Source organism: Neofelis nebulosa, chromosome 12 (assembly GCF_028018385.1).
Source record: "Neofelis nebulosa isolate mNeoNeb1 chromosome 12, mNeoNeb1.pri, whole genome shotgun sequence".
NCBI classification, from domain to species: Eukaryota; Metazoa; Chordata; class Mammalia; order Carnivora; family Felidae; genus Neofelis; species Neofelis nebulosa.
Window position 1 is genome coordinate 2,761,271 of NC_080793.1, and position 15,720 is coordinate 2,776,990.

Here is a 15,720-nt window from a genome sequence, read left to right on the forward strand (position 1 = left end):
CACTAAACAGCGGAGCCGAAAGCCCCGGCCACACACACACACGCAGGTCCCCACCATCACCACCACAAACGTGCATCCAGGAGCCAGACTTCAAATGCAAACCACCACTGTGTGAATGATCCCCAAACATGACACTCTGCCTTTAAGCGCCCCCCCCCCCCCCACTCCACGATTCTCGGATGGCAGGAGCACAGGTACCCGGAGCGGGGGTGTGAGCACCAAAGGGCCTCGTGGACACAGCGGGCACCACCTGGGCACCTGGATGGTGACCGGTGCTCCCGGCCCAAGCACGCCAGGCGGCCCAGCCACTGCGGGGACACCTGTTGGTCTCTTCTGCTCAAACAAAAGGACAAAGCCTCAGGCGGGAGGGGAGGCGCATTCCCAAGAAGACTCGAGTCCCTGGGGCACCCCGAGTTCCCAGAGGCACGTGTGCAACGAGCAGGGTGCCACTTTCTGCCATGGTCCACTAAAATTTCCTTGCAAAACAAAGACTGCCTCAACTGGCGCCCGACCCGCTGAGGCCAGGTATCCGGGGCTTGCCTTTGGGGTGCCCCTGGTTACAGTTCAAAGACCAGTTAGGGAGGAAAAAAAAGGACCAGAACCACTCTGCTCGGGGCGGGGGGAGGGGGAGAACAGCGCTCCCCCAGCAAAGCTCCGCCACCTAGAACCAGGAAGTGGCCGTGCACCTCACCACTTGCCGGGCACCCGGCTCTGGCGGCTGGCAGGTTGCCAGCCTGCAGGAGGCGGGCACAGGAAGGAGGCGCGGGCTGCAGCAGCGAGCTGGGCTGGGCGGTGTGCTGGAGGGGCCCCCCCTCCACTTTCACTTTCTGCCCAGGACTGCCTGAGAGTCAAAGGCGGGAGCCCAGTGTTTACAAATCCCGTCCTTTATTCGAAGCGCGCTTCCAAAGCACGCGCAAGCTGTTGCCGAAGGAAATCAATTACTCTACTTCCTAAAAACAAAATAAAGATCAAAACGGTGCCGAATGTCCACCCCAAAAAAGCGTCTTAAATCCTCCCTCCTCCCTGGACGTCCCCGTGGCAGGGCTGGGACAGGATCTAGGCCTCTGAGGAGCTGCTTGGAGGTAGCTTCCAGATGTCCAGGGGCTGAGGCAGGCCCCCCCAGGTCACCAGAAAGGTCAGAGAGAAATGCCCCTCCGCTGCCCACGTCACCTCCTGTCCCTCCCCGCTGTGTGCCCTATCTTTCCTTATCTGTAGCCACCAGCACACGTCAAGGCCTCAAGACAGAAAAGGGCAAACACAGAGCTTTATTTGCAAATGAGAGGCCACCTTTAGGGCTGCTGCGAAGGGCCCCTGGGAAGAAGAGGTCCTTACCTCCTGAGAACTGACCCCCTGCACAGATTCAGACATTTCTTTGACCCCTTTGCAGCCAAAACTACTCCCCTGTCCCCACCAAAATGCCAGGCCAGGCAACTTTGCATAGACTTCAGGATCTCCCAGGGCCACGCCACAGACCCAAGAAAAGAATCCCCATCTTAAAGAAAAAGAGTAAGGGAGATAGCTAACAAAACTCCCTTCTTCGTCCTCGGTGGGGTGGGGGAGCACGAGGAGCGGCCGAAGGGATTGTTTCCCTCATTTTCCTCTTGCCCGTTAGTTTGCCCACTGATGCACAATACCCGCCCCACACCCACCACGTTAACTTTGCAGTCAATAACCAAGTTAGCAGAGGGGGGAGGGACGCCAGTTCTGTAGGTCTGGGCAGAAAGCGTTCAGCCAAAATGAAGGGTCGCGGGACACTGGGGGAATGGGCTCAAGAGAGAGAATTCACAGGAGGAACCCGCCCCAAGCGGGCCACCTAGCAGACCCCATTCTGCGTCCCCACTCCCAGCTTTCCAAAATCGTTCCTGGGCCCCCGAGGGAAAGGAGGCCGCACAAGGCTCCACGCTAGCCCTGCCCCCATATGAGCAACCGGTGGAGGGAGAGGGAGAGGGAGAGGGAGAGGGAGAGGGAGAGGGAGAGGGAGAGGGAGAGGGAGAGGGGGAGAGGGGGAGAGAAAAAGAGACAGAGAGAGAGAGAGAGCGCTCCCCGGGGCCCCCAGCTTTATTCACGGAGGAGCCCACTAGGGCCACGGGGACGTTCGAGGTCTGCGTGGCGGGCATTCCTCCCCGATGGGCTTGTGCCATGATCAGGCCGGTGCCCACACCGAGTGGGAAAGGGGAGAAGCACCCCGCTCCTCCCGCTCCATGTCGACCTCGCCCGGATTAAGCGCTTTTCAGGCTCATTTCAAAACGGGAACTGGGTCTCCTCCTGGCCTGGCCTGGCCGCAACGACCCAGCAACTCAAAGGGGCTCAAAGTCAGCGCGGGGCCCCTAACTCTGGGAGGAAGCTGCCCCGCGCCACTCCGAGGCGGGCCCGGCCTGGTCTCGCCCCCCGCCCCGGGGGCGGCGGCGGCGGCGCCGGGCCCCCAGCGCGAGCCCCGAGGGGCCGCAGCCAGGGCGGGCGGGCGCCGGGAAAGTGGCGCCGCCGCGCACGGCGGGCCCGGGACGCCGCCGCGCACCTTCCCCTCCGCGTCCTCCCTCGTTCCCCCCTCCGAAAGATGGCGGGCAGAGGAAAGGGGGAAAAAAATCCCTTCCGCGAGGGAGGGCGCGGGAGGCCGGGTTGGCGCGGGGCGCGCGGGCCGTGCCAACTCCGGGCTGCGCGCCCCAGCTGCGGTGACGCCCCCAGCCCGGGGCGCGGGCGGCCGGGAGGGCGCGGGCGAGGGCGGAGGGGAGGGAGCCCGCGCCGCCGCCGCCGCCGCCGCCGCCGCCGCGACCCCGGGCGGCCGCCGCGCTTTGTTGCATCGTGGCCGCGCACAAAGGCGGCGGCGGCCGGGGCGCCCGGCTCCCGGGACGCGCCGGCGGCCCGCGCGGGGCGCACGGGGCCGCGCTCCCCGGCCCGCCCGGCCCGCCGCCGCCCGCGCCGCCCGCCGCCCCGCGCGCGCAAGGAAGCAAGAGAAAGGCGTACTTGGCCTCGGCGGCTCCAGCGGCCGTCCCTCCCGGCCCGCGCGGCCGGCTCCTCTTTGGCTCGCCGGCCCCGGCAGCATAATAGACGCGCCGGAGCCGAGCAGGGCTCATGCGCTGCGCCGCGGCGCCTGGCGGGAGTCGTAGTCCGCGGCCGGGCCCGCGCTGGGGCCGCCCAGGGGAGGCCGCGGCGCGCGGACTACATGTCCCGGCCCCGCCGGCGCCGCGCCCCGCCCCGCGCGCCCCCGCCCGCTGCCCGCCCCGCCGACCCGGCCGCGAGCGGGCCCGGCCCGGGGGGCGCGCGGGGCGGGGCGGGGCGGGGCGGGGACCCCCGGCGGCCGCCCCTAGCCCGGGCCCGCGTGGCCAGCCCTGCATCCCCGCCGCCCGCCCCGCCGCGCGGGGGACTCGGGCCCACGGGCGAATTTCCTGGTGCCCGCGGGAGGCGTGGAAAAGGCAGGAGCGCGGCCGGCGGCGGCCCTCCCGCCGCCACTCCCGCCCGGGGACCCCGGAGCCCGGGGGTGGGGGTGGGGGGGCCGCCCTCGAACCCCAGCCGCGCGCCGTTGGGGCGGCGCGCACCTGCCCAGCCCCGTGTTTGTAAACAAACCGCGCGCCTAATTAGCTCGGCGGGGGCGCGCGCGAAGGGCGGGGGCGGGGCTTCGGCGCGCGCGCGCGCGCGCGCAGGGGCGGCCCCGCCCGGGGAGGAGCCGCGCTCGGCCGCGCCCCCTCCGTCTACCCTTCTCCGCCTGGGCCCGCCGCCCAGCTCGCGTCCCCCTGGCGCGGGGGTCGAGAGCCCAATGCCGCTGGCGTGCGAGAAGGCGCCGAACCGCCGGAGCTGGCAGGGAGCAGGGGGTGTTCACGGCTCTGCCCAAAGCCCTGGTCGGTCCGCCAGCCTCAGTTTCCCCATCTGCGCCGGGAGGAGCAGGAATGAGCTAAAGGTCCCCATCCTGAGATTCCAGGAGTGGGCCACAAAGGTAACAGCAGAGACCCTTGGCTCTTCTGTGTTTTCAAAAGCTCAGCTCATGGACACGTTTCGGGTCTTGTTTTGGGTGGCCATTCCTCAGATGTATACACGAGAACAGTTTTATCCAGCTGTAATATAAGGTGGACGCACCTTGCGTACGTGAGACCCCCATAAAAATGTCTAGGGACAGGTTTTCTTCTGTGTTGGCTGAACCTGCCAATTGCAAGGTCAAGTTTGCTTGTGTGGGCTGGACCCATCCCAAGCCCCTGGGGTCGCTGGGTTTACTTCAGGGTGCTCAGGCGTTCTCCCGCGGAAATGCACGCATCTTACTAGTGTTAGAGTTGAGTGCGGTCTCCCCTGAGCCCATTCAGCCATTCTGTGGTTCCAGAATGTGCCACCTGTCCTACAGGTGAGGAAACTGAGACTCTGAGAGGTGGACTGACTTGCCCTGGGTCACAGAGCTAACATGTGGGAGAGCTGAGATGCCAGAGCCTGGGGGCCTGGAAAACAGTTTGCAGGACAGGCCAACACCTTCCCGGACCATCCACGCTGCCCCTTCCCTGGGAGCCCAGGACCCCTTACACACCCCAGGCAAGACTCCAGAGCAAGGCGCTGGAGTGGGGAAAATCTTGCCTTTCTAGTTTCCAAAGTGGGAGAAGGCCAAGGAGTGGATGATGAGAATCTGCAGGTTGACACCTTAGACCTGTGGTCCTCATAGCACCCCTCCGGAAGCCCGGGTTTACAGACTCCCGTGTTAGTCATCTCCAAGGCTGCGTTCCTTTCCTGTCGTCTGGGTCTCCTCCTCTAGGACGGCCTGGGCACGCGCCATCAGGATGATCCCACCTCACTCCTCCTCGGGCCAAACCAAAGATCCTCTCCACCTGGTCTTGGCCTTGCAGAGCCTGGTTGGAGTCCACAGAGGCTGCCCCTGACCAGCCAGGCTGTCAAGGCTGCTGACCGAATGTCCAGGACCCTGAGGACCCTCCTTGGGTAGCCTGCTGATCCAAAGAGTACCCGTGCGAGGAATGTAGCAGGAACCTGGGCTCTCCCTGGGGACCTGGCTTTGATGGAAGGACGCGGGTCCCCACCTTTCCCTTCCTCGTGCTCACTTGTGCTGCCCAGGTGGCTCGGTGGGGTAACCTTCCATGAGGCTGGAAGTCTCTAGGAGCAGAATCTGTAAGAGGAATGTGACAGAGGCTGGCATTTGGGCATCCCAGCCCCTGGCTAACTACCTGTCAGGCCTGGTGCCGTGGCCCCTCCCTGGGGCCTCTTGAGAGGCTGGGCTGCCTTGGGAAGAAACCCACAGCGGCCCCAGTGACCGTCCCCTAATCAGCCCAGGCTCTTGGAGTTTCAACACCACTGAGGTTGGGCCTCTGGGGACTGCTGAGTGCCCGGAATGGAGTCACTTAATCTCCCCAACCCTGGTTTCCTCATCTGTCAAAGGAGTACAGAAATAGGGCCTGGGCTTTCTGCTGTGGGAGGGAAAAGGGTGTGTGCAAAAGGCTGGACCTGTGGCCCCAGCTTGGTCGGGGCTCCGGCTGTCCCCGCTCCAGTGTGGCAGCTCTGTGACAGCAGGGCTCTGTCCCCAGGGCCTATGGGGGGGTCTGGCGTGAAGGAATGACTTGCTTTCTCCTGCTCCTGTCCCACCCTGCAGCCTGCATCTGGAAACCTCAGGACAGCCAGACCTCCTCCAGCTAAGGCCGCTGCCCTGTTCACCCCCACACAGAACCCTGCGGGAAGCCTTAAGGCCATGGACTTAAAGCTTGTCCTCAGCCTTAAACCCACATTCAGGCCAGGACGGGGCCCAGGGCCTCAACTGCCTCCTCCGCTTTCATGCGGTCTTTACCGGTCATGACCCTGGAGGCATCGAGCAGTTTGTATTCCTGCATTACAGTTTCTACACAAGTCTCTCAAAAGTTTAGTTATCGTGGGGCGCCCAGATGGCGCGCTTCAGTTGAGCATCCGACTCTCGATTTCAGCTCAGGTCATGATCTCACGGTCCGTGGGTTCGAGCCCCGCACCAGGCTCTGCACTGACAGCCGAATCCTGCTTGGGATTCTCTCTCTCCCTCTCTTTCTACCTGTCCCCCGCTCATGAGGGCGCACCTCCTTGCTCTTATAAATAAATAAATAAATAAATAAATAAATAAATAAATAGTTATTGTGGGTCCTCCCTAGCTTCCCAGGAGACTCATCAGCCCCCAGAACAACTTAAGGAAAAAAAAAAAAAAAAGGAGGGGGGCACCTGGGAGGTTAAGTGTCTGACTTTTGATCTCAGCTCCTGTCATGATGTCTCGGCTCATGAGTTTGAGTCCCGTGTCGGGGTCTGCACTGACAGCACGCAGCCGGCTTGGGATTCATTCCGTCTCCCTCTCTCTCTCGCCCCCCCCCCGAAATAAATAAATAAACATTAAAAAAAAAAAGTTTCTGAGCCCCACATGGGGCGCCTGGGTGGCTCAGTCGGTTAAGTGTCCGACTTCGGCTCGTGGGTTCGAGCCCCGCGTCAGGCTCTGTGCGGACGGCTCAGAGCCTGGAACCTGCTTCGGATTCTGAGTCTCCCTCTCTCTGCCCCTCCCCTGCTTGCGCTCTGCCTCTCTCTGTCTCTCAACAATCAATAAATGTTGACCCTTTTTTTTTTTTTTTTTTTTTTAAGAAAGGACTATCTGTCTCTACAAAGGCTGGGTTGCAGAGAGCTTTGGGGGTGAAGGGCAGAGGTTTCTGACTGCACAGTCATTTAATGAGCACTTACTGTGTGCCAGCACACGGTGTGAGCAGCTTTACATACATAACTTCACCGAATCCGCAGACAATTCTATGAGGTAGGGGTTACCGTGCCCGCTTTGCAGATGAAAACGGAGGCACAGCGAGGTTCAATTGCTAACTAGCCTGAGCCAGGTGAGGGTTCGCATTTCACCCGCAAGGCGCCTTCTAGGACCCTGCTGCGTTTTGGTAGGGGAGGCGAGGGGCACGTTTGGGGAACCGGAGGCTCCTGTTCTTAACTGGTGGTTCTCTTAGAAAAGCGGGAGGAGCCTCAGTCAGGGGATGGAGCTTGGAGGTGAGTCTTCTCACTTCCCTCTTTTCCCTGCTCCCCCCCCACCCCCAGCGGAAGACCATTTGCTTGACAGTAATAGTAACGTCCTTGAAAGCACACGGTGGGGAGGTCTCCGGGGCGACCTGGGGGCTCAGGGGAACAGAAGGAGTGGGCTGCAGCCACAGCAGCGTGGTCACAGCCAGCAGGAGGCAGGGCGGGAAGACAGGCGGTGGCCCCCAGAGTCTCAGGCTGCTCATCTGTAAGACGGGTTCTCTAGACCTGCCTCAGAAGATTGCCGTGACGACAAGGGTGCTGAAAGTACTCACTCGTAAGACCGCGTACGCGTCCACCCCTCCATCCGCCGCAGAGGGCCTGGCCGAGGGCATGGCGCGCTAACTCCCGCTTCCTCGCATGGCAGGTACCGCAGGGCACGAGCGGCCGTGGAGCTGACCTGCTCCTGGGGACGCACAGACTATCATAAGTAAGTAAGATATGCAGGGTGCCTGACGGTGCTCGGTGCTGTGGGGAAAGACCAAGCCGGGAAGGAAGCCAGGGAAGCTGGGCTCGGGCGGTCGTGGCAGCGAAGCGTGGGAGGGAACCAGGATTGTGAGTGCTTTTACTTTATTCTTGACAATCATTGCTTTCTTCCACGGCAAACAGGTATTGCTATGAACCAAAACCTACGTTTTGTTTGCAGAAACAATCATGGTAATAGAACGGAGACGGGCTGGCCCGGGAAGTGCTGCGGTTTCTGGTCTCCTGGAATCCTCGCTCAAGGTGGAGGTGCCCCTGGCATTACAAGGCCACGGTGACAACCCCTCTTGGCTTTGCCACCTGCAGGAAAGCTATCTGTGTTGACGTCCTGTGACATCATGGCCCTGTCTGTATTCCCTCCTCCTATCCCCTGCCTCTGAGGAGGAATCCCGAGATGACGAGATAAGTATGTTCAGAATGATTGAAAATGTAAAATAAGTAATAAAAAAAAAAAGGCTAACAAAAATTTTGAAATTTTGAAAAAAAAAATCTTAGAAGTTCTAGAAATCAAAAATACAGGCTAAAAAATAAAACACAAAAAACAAAAATACAGGCTACATGGAAATTTAAACCTCAGAGGAAGGGATACAGAGTGGCTTAGACACTGTCGAAGAGATAATTAGTTAGAGGAACAAAGAGGTGGAAAATATGAAAATTGGAAAATTCATTTAAAAAACAGGAAAGGGGTGTTATGTCATCCTTCTAATAGGAACTCCAGATAGACAGAATTAAGAATTAAAGGGGAGAAGAAAGATTTGTACAGATAATAGATGAAACTTGAACAAAATAGATGGAGGAAATGAATCCTTCAAGCCCAAGTAGGATAAACGAGTCAGTGCACCCCTAAATGTATCACAGAGGAACAAAAGCCATCAGAGAAAATGAGATCTGACTGGCAATCGGCTGAGATAAAGTCAGCAAAAATGGCAGAGCAGAGGACTTCAAGGGCCCATAACTCTGCAGAAACAGCAAATAAACTGGCAAAAACTGTCAGAATATACTTTATCTGAACTCTGGAAACTAGTCAAAGGTTTACATAAACTGGAAAAACAATCAAGGAAGAGGCAGTTTAATGTCCGCGTTGCATGAAATTTCCATTGAATAACTAGCTGACCACTGAGCTAATCAAGCAGACACTTTGCTGGCCACACGCACAACGCAGAATACTGGATTTACAAAGTTAGTTCAGAAAAATCAAGCAACAGCAGCCATCAGCAGCAAACCCTAGGGAGGGAGGAGAATCTGACTTCCAGAGCTGCCACGTTATAATACTCAAAATGTCCAATTTCCAACAACAACAACAACAAAATGTGAGGCATGCAAACAAGCAAGAAAGTGTAGCCAGCACACTGGGAAAGAAATTAATAGAAACGGTCCCTCGGGAAGCCCAAATGTTAGATTTCCTGGATAAAGACTTTTTTTTTTTAATTTTTTTTTTTTTTAACATTTATTTATTTTTGAGACAGAGAGAGACAGAGCATGAGCGGGGCAGGGGCAGAGAGAGAGGGAGACACAGAATCGGAAGCAGGCTCCAGGCTCTGAGCCATCAGCCCAGAGCCCGACGCGGGGCTCGAACTCACGGACCGCGAGATCGTGACCTGAGCCGAAGTCGGACGCTCAACCGACTGAGCCACCCAGGTGCCCCTCCTGGATAAAGACTTTAAATCAACCCTGTTAATATGCTCAAGGGCTATGGGAAACCAGGCACAAAGAATTAAGGGGACCATAAGCACAATATCTCACCAAATAGAGAACAGCAATAAAACGGATAGAAATAATGAAAGGGAACCAAATAGAAATTCTGGGCTTGAAAAGAGCAATAACTGAAACAGAAAATTCACTAGATGCACTCCATAACAAATCTGAGCAAGCAGAAGAAACAGTCAAAGAACTTAACGATGCGTTGATTGAGATGATCGAAACAGAGAAAAGAGAGAAAAATGAACAGAGCCTCAGAGACCGGCAGAATGCTACCAAGCATACTAATGTATGTACAATGGGAAAATTACAGACTCATTGGGAAAGAAAGAATATTTTATGAAATAACAGCCAAAAATTTCCCAAATTTGATGAAAGACAAAAGTTTGCGTAGCCAAGAAGCTCAAAACAGTTATCCAAGGTGGGATAAACTCAAAGAGATCTGTACATTATAATCAAAATGTTGAAAGACAAAGAGAATCCTGGAAGCAGAGAGAAGTCACTCATCACGTACAAGGGGGCTTCAGTATGATCAAGAGCTTATCTGTCATCAGAAACCATGGAGGTGGCGCGCCTGCGTAGCTCAATTGGTAAAGCATCCGATTCTTGGTTTCAACTCAGGTCAGATCTCATGGTTCGGGAGTTCAAACCCCATGTTGGGCTCTGTGCTGATAGTGTGCAGCCTGCTTGGGATCGTCTCTCTTCTCTCTCTGCCTCTCCCTTGCTCATGCTCTCTCTGTCTCTCAAAATGAATGAATGAACTTAGAGAAAAAAAAAAACAAAACACAACCACATGGAGTCCAGAAAGCAGCATGATGACATATGCAAAGTGCTAAAAGAGAAAAAAATCCTGTCAACCAAGATTCCATATCCAGCAAAACTATCTTGTAAAAAAAGAAAGAGAAATCAAGACATTCTCAGATAAACAAAAACTGAGAGTTTGTTGCTAGAAACCTGCCCTTTGAGGAATGAATGGACAGGAGAGAGTAGCTTGAATCCACATGAAGAAATAAAGAACAGTAAAGGGAACTACTTCGGTAAATATGAAAGTCAGATTAATATATTTTTGGTTAGTAACACCTCTTTTTCTACCTATGTCATTTAAAAGACAACTACACACGCAATAATTATAAATCTATGTCGGTGGATCATGTGTAGAGATATATTTGTAACAATGACAACATGAGGGAGGGATAGCCTGATACAGAAGCATCATTTTTGTATACTAGTGAAACCAATACAAAATAGTTTATTCTAAATTAATATGTTAATTATAATCTCCAGGGCAACCAATAAGAAAATAACTAAAAAATATTTAGTAAAAGAGAAGAAAATGGTGCAGTAGCAAATATCTAATACAAAAGAAGATACTGGTGGAAGAATTGGGGCACAAAAAAGATAAAAGACATATCAAAACTGAATGGCAAAACAGCAGAAGTGCTTCTGTGTAGGTAGTTACATTAAATGTAAATGGATTAAATTGTCCAATTCAAAGGCAGCAATTGACAGGATGGATGAAAGGGGGAAAAAACATAATCCAGCCATATGCTGTCTGCAAGAGACTAGAACCAAAGAAACAAATAAGTTATAAGTAAAAGAATAGGAAAACATATTCCGTTTAAACAGTGACCAGAGTCGCCTGGGTAGCTCAGTCAGTTAAGCACCCAACTTCAGCTCAGGTCATGATCTCACGGTTCAAGCGTTCCTGCATTGGCTCTGTGCTGACAGCTCAGATTCTGTTTCTCCCTCTCTCTCTGCCCCTCCCCCACTCATGCTCGCTCTCTTGCTCTCTCTCTCTCTCTCTCTCTCTCTCTCAAAAATAAAATAAGAACATTTAAAAAATAATAAACAGTGACCAAAAGAGAGCTGGAGCGGCTATATTAATATCAGACAAACTAGACTTTGAGACCAAAATTGTTACAAGAGACAAAGAAACACATTATATAATGATAAAAGGTTTAACATAACGAGAACATATAACGATAATAAACATGTATGCCCATACAAACAGAGCCCCCAACAAGGGGCAATATGAAACAAAAGCTAACAGAATCAAAGGGAGAAATAACGGCTCAATAAGAATAGTTGGAGACTTCAACACCTCCATTCCAATAATGAATGGAACAAGTAGACAAGATCAGCAGGGCAACAGAGGACGTGAATGATACTATAGCCAACCAGACCTAACACTTATGTAGATCGCTCTGCCCAACAGCAGCAGAACACACACGCTTCTCAAGGGCCCAGAGAACGTCCTCCAGGACGGACCACATGTTAAGCCACAAAACAAGTCTCAAAAACTTATTAAAAAGATTAAAATAAGGGGCACCTGAGTGGCTCAGTTGGTTGAGCATCGGACTTCAGCTCAGGACATGATCTCACAGTATGTGGGTTCGAGCCCCACATCAGGCTCTGTGCTGACAGCGTGGAGCCTGCTTGGGATTCCGTCTCTCCCTCTCTCTCTCTGTCCCTCCTCTGCTCTCTCTTTCTCTCTTTCAAAATTGAATAAACATTTAAAAATTTATAAATAATAAACAAAATTTTAAAAATATTAAAACGATACAAAATATCTCCTCTGACCACAACCAAAGGAAGCGAGAAATCACTACCAGAAAGAAAATTTGAGAATCCATGAACATGTGGAAATCAGACAACACACTCTGAAACAACCAATGGGTCAAAGAAAATCACAAGGGAGATTGGAAAATACTAAGCAAACAAACAAAAAAATCCAAACATACCAAAACTTATGGGGTTTGGCAGAAGCAGCACCTAGAGAGAAAGTCATAGCTATATGTGCCTATGTTAAAAAAGAGAAAACATCTCAGATCAATCACCCGAACTCCCACCAAAAGGAACTAGAAAAGGAGCAAACTAAACTCAAAGCTAGCAGAAGGAAGGAAGCAATATAAATTAGAGAGGATATGAATAAAATAAATAGAAAAGCAAGAGAGAGGACCAACTAAATTAAAAGATTAAAAGATTTTTTGTTTTTTTAATCAACAGGGACACCTGGGTAGCTCAGTCAGTTAAGTGTCCGACTCTTGATCTCAGCTCAGGTCTTGATCTAAGGGTCGTGAGTTCAAGCCCTGGATTAGGCTTCACACTGGGTATAGAGCCTACTTTGAAAAAAATCAACAAAACAGAGGGTGCCTGGGTGGCTCAGTCAGTTAAGCATCTGACTTCAGCTCAGGTCATGATCCCACAGTTCATGAGTTTGAGCCCCACATCAGGCTTTGTGCTGATAGCTCAGAGCCTCGATGGAACCTGCTTCAGTTTCTGTGTCTCCCTCTGTCTCTGCCCCTCCCCGGCTCTCTCTCTCAAAATAAATAAACATTTTTTTAAAAAATCAACAAAATAGACCATCTCTGGAATGGATTAGGTAGATTGGCCTGGAAAACAAGAGAGATGCTCATATGAGTAGAAGCAGGAATCAGAATGGGGGGTTAACTTTCTTATGTGAAGATACTTGGGCTTACTTTTCTTCCTTTTTAGGGCTTGCCAACAAATTCAATAACCTAGATGAGATGGATGAACCCCTAGGAATGTGCACACTGGCCAAACTGTCTTGAGAAGAAACACAAAATCTTGGGGCGCCTGAGGGGCTCAGTCGGTTAGGCATCCGACTTCGGCTCAGGTCATGGTCTCACAGTTCATGAGTTTGAGACCCCCGTTGGGCTCTGTGCTGACAACTCAGAGCCTGGAGCCTGCTTCGGGTTCTGTGTCTCCCTCTCTCTGCCCCTCCCCTACTCACACTCTGTCTCTCTCTCTCTCTCAAAAAATAAATAATAAAACATTTTTAAAAATTAAAAAAAGAGAGAAGAAACACAAAATCTCAAAAAAACCTAAAATAAGTAAAAGAGGTTGAATAGGTAATCAAAAACCTCCAACACAGGAAATCCCAGGACCAAATGGCCTCATTGGTGAATTCCATCAAACGTTTAAAGAATTAACGGCAGTATTTCTCAATCTCTCCCCAAAAATAGAGGAGGGGGGATCACTCCCCTATCATTTATGAGGCCATTATTACCCTCGTACCACAGCCAAAGACACCACAAGAAAACTACAGACCAATATCCCTTGTGGGTACAGGCACAAAAATCCTCAACAAAATACCAGCAAGCAGCATATTAAAAGGATTACACAACAACTGAGACTTATTCCAGGAATGAAAGAGTAGTTCGACACATCAATATCAATGAATGCAGTGCACCATCTTAAAAGAACTGGGGAGGGGCGCCTGGGTCGCTCAGTCGGTTGGGCGTCCGACTTCGGCTCGGGTCATGATCTCGTCCGTGAGTTCGAGCCCCGCGTCGGGCTTTGTGCGGACAGCTCAGAGCCTGGAGCCTGTTTCCGATTCTGTGTCTCCCTCTCTCTCTCTGACCCTCCCCCATTCATGCTCTGCCTCTCTGTCTCAAAAATAAATAAACGTTTAAAAAAAAAAAAAGAACTGGGAAGAAAAAGATGATCTAGCTGAAGATAGGGTCTTTCAAGAGGTATTTGGGTTAAAATGAGGTCATTAGGGTGGACCCTAATCAAAAATGACAGATGCCATCCTAAGAAGAAAAAGTGTGGGCACCAAAGTGCACAGAAAGAATCATCTTTTTTTGCAAATGGTGCCGGGACAACTGGATATCCCCATGCAAAAGAATAAAAACGAACCCCTTCCTCACACCATATACAAAAATGAACTCCAAATGGATCAAAGGCCTAAAGGTAAAAACTAAAACCACAAAACTCTTAGCAGAGAACATAGGAATAAATCTACAAGACCTTGGATTTATCCATGAATTATTAGATACTAAGCCAAAACATGAGCAACAAAAGAAAAAAGAGATAAATTTGACTTCATCGAAATAAAAAACTTTCAGGGCGCCTGGGTGGCTCAGTCGGTTGGGCGTCCAACTTCGGCTCAGGTCATGATCTCACGGTCCGTGAGTTTGAGCCCCGGGTAGGGCTCTGTGCTGACAGCTCAGAGCCTGGAGTCTGCTTCTGTTTCTGTGTCTCCCTCTCTGTCTCTCTCCCTTCCCCATTTACGCGTTGTCTCTCTCTGCCTTTCAAAAATGAATAAATGTTAAAAAAAAAATTAAAAACCTTCATGCATCCAAGAGCAGTAAAGAAAGTGAAGAGACAACCCAAAAGAATGAGAGAAAATATCTGCAAATTATGTATTTGATTAGAGTCTAGTATCCAAAATATATGAAGAACTCTTATAACAGCCAAAAGACAAGCAACGCAACTTAAAAACAGGCAAAAGACTTGAACAGATCTTAATTCTTAAGACCTTAAGAAGACTTCATCAACCTTTGTATCTCCAAAGATCTGGAAATGATCTACAAGCACATGACAAGATGCTTAGCACCATTAGTCATCAAGAATGTAAGTCAAAGCCGCAGTGAGAATACCCAGGAGATAACTATTAAAAAACAAAAACAAACACAAAACAAACAAACAAACAAACAAACAAAAAACCCCCCGAAAATAACCAGTGCTGGAAAGGATGTGGAGGAATAGGAGCGCTTGTACAGTGGGAGTGGGAAATGGAGCAGACCCTTTGCAAAACAGTTTGGTGGTTTTCCTGGAAAAGGTAAGCACAGAATTGCCATACGACTCAGCAATTCCACTCTCAGGTGTGAACCCAAGAGAACTGCAAACAGGTGTTCGAAGAATTTTACACAGTTTATAGAAGCATCGTTCGTAAGAGCCCCAAAGTGGGAAGAACCCCAATGTCCGTCAAGTGATGAATGATTAATAAAATGTAGGATGTCCGCACGTGGGATAGGATTCGGCCATAAGAAGGAACCAAGTACTGACTGACGTCTGTCACAACGTGGATGGATTCTGAAAAGGATATGCCGGGTGAAAAGAGACCAGGCACAAGATCACATGTTGTAGGATTTCAGTGATGTCGAACGCCCATAGTGGGCCAACCCGTAGAGACAGAAAGCAGATGGGTATTGGCCAGGGGCTGGCGGGAGGGGGTGTGGGGAGTGACCGCTTAGTGGGTACGGGGTTTCTTTTTGGGGTGAAGAGTAGTCTTGGACGTGGGCAGCAGCCCCACGTTGCCTTTCCGTCTGCAAGACAGGAGGAGCCCCCACCCGCCCAGCCCCTGCCACCTCCCTCTGCCTTTTTTACTGTTATCACTTTGGGTGTCTATCTCGCAGAGCTGATATGAACCCCTGCTGATGTCACAAGAGAGATGGGAGGGGAGGTGGGGGGCGGGGGAGGCAGGACTCTGAGGTCTCTGTGCTCAGCAGGATGAAGGCCACTGCTGTCTTCAGGGCAGTCTGCCTTTAAAATTGGAGAGGTATAGGGGAGGCTGGGTGGCTCAGGCAGTGAAGCGTCCGACTTCAGCTCAGGTCACCATCTTGCGGTTCGTGAGTTCGAGCCCTGCGTCGGGCTCTGTGCGGACAGCTCGGAGCCTGGAGCCTGCTTCCGATTCTGTGTCTCCCTCTCTCTCTGCCCCTCCCCTGCTCAGGCTCTGTCTCTCTGTCTCTCAGAGATAAATACATACTAGAAGAATATATAAATAATCAATGA

The 15,720-nt window shown here is 52.1% G+C and overlaps 1 protein-coding gene and 1 long non-coding RNA gene across 3 annotated transcripts in view; one reads left to right on the forward strand and one right to left on the reverse strand.

Moving 5' to 3' along the window:
• BRD3 (bromodomain containing 3) overlaps nucleotides 1-15,720 on the reverse strand; it is a 65,671-nt gene that overhangs the window by 31,748 nt on the left and 18,203 nt on the right. The window contains exon 1 of one of the 2 annotated variants that reach the window (XM_058693613.1): nucleotides 2,962-3,116. The exons of the other annotated variant lie outside the window; for it this stretch is intronic. The gene's annotated coding sequence lies outside the window, so the exon portion shown is untranslated. Of the gene's footprint in view, nucleotides 1-2,961; nucleotides 3,117-15,720 lie in introns of those variants that run through there. 2 annotated transcript variants of the gene reach the window in all.
• On the forward strand, nucleotides 3,274-8,893 carry LOC131491110 (uncharacterized). The gene is made up of 3 exons (XR_009251311.1): nucleotides 3,274-3,928; nucleotides 7,367-7,429; nucleotides 7,646-8,893. It is a non-coding gene; the product is annotated as an uncharacterized LOC131491110 (long non-coding RNA).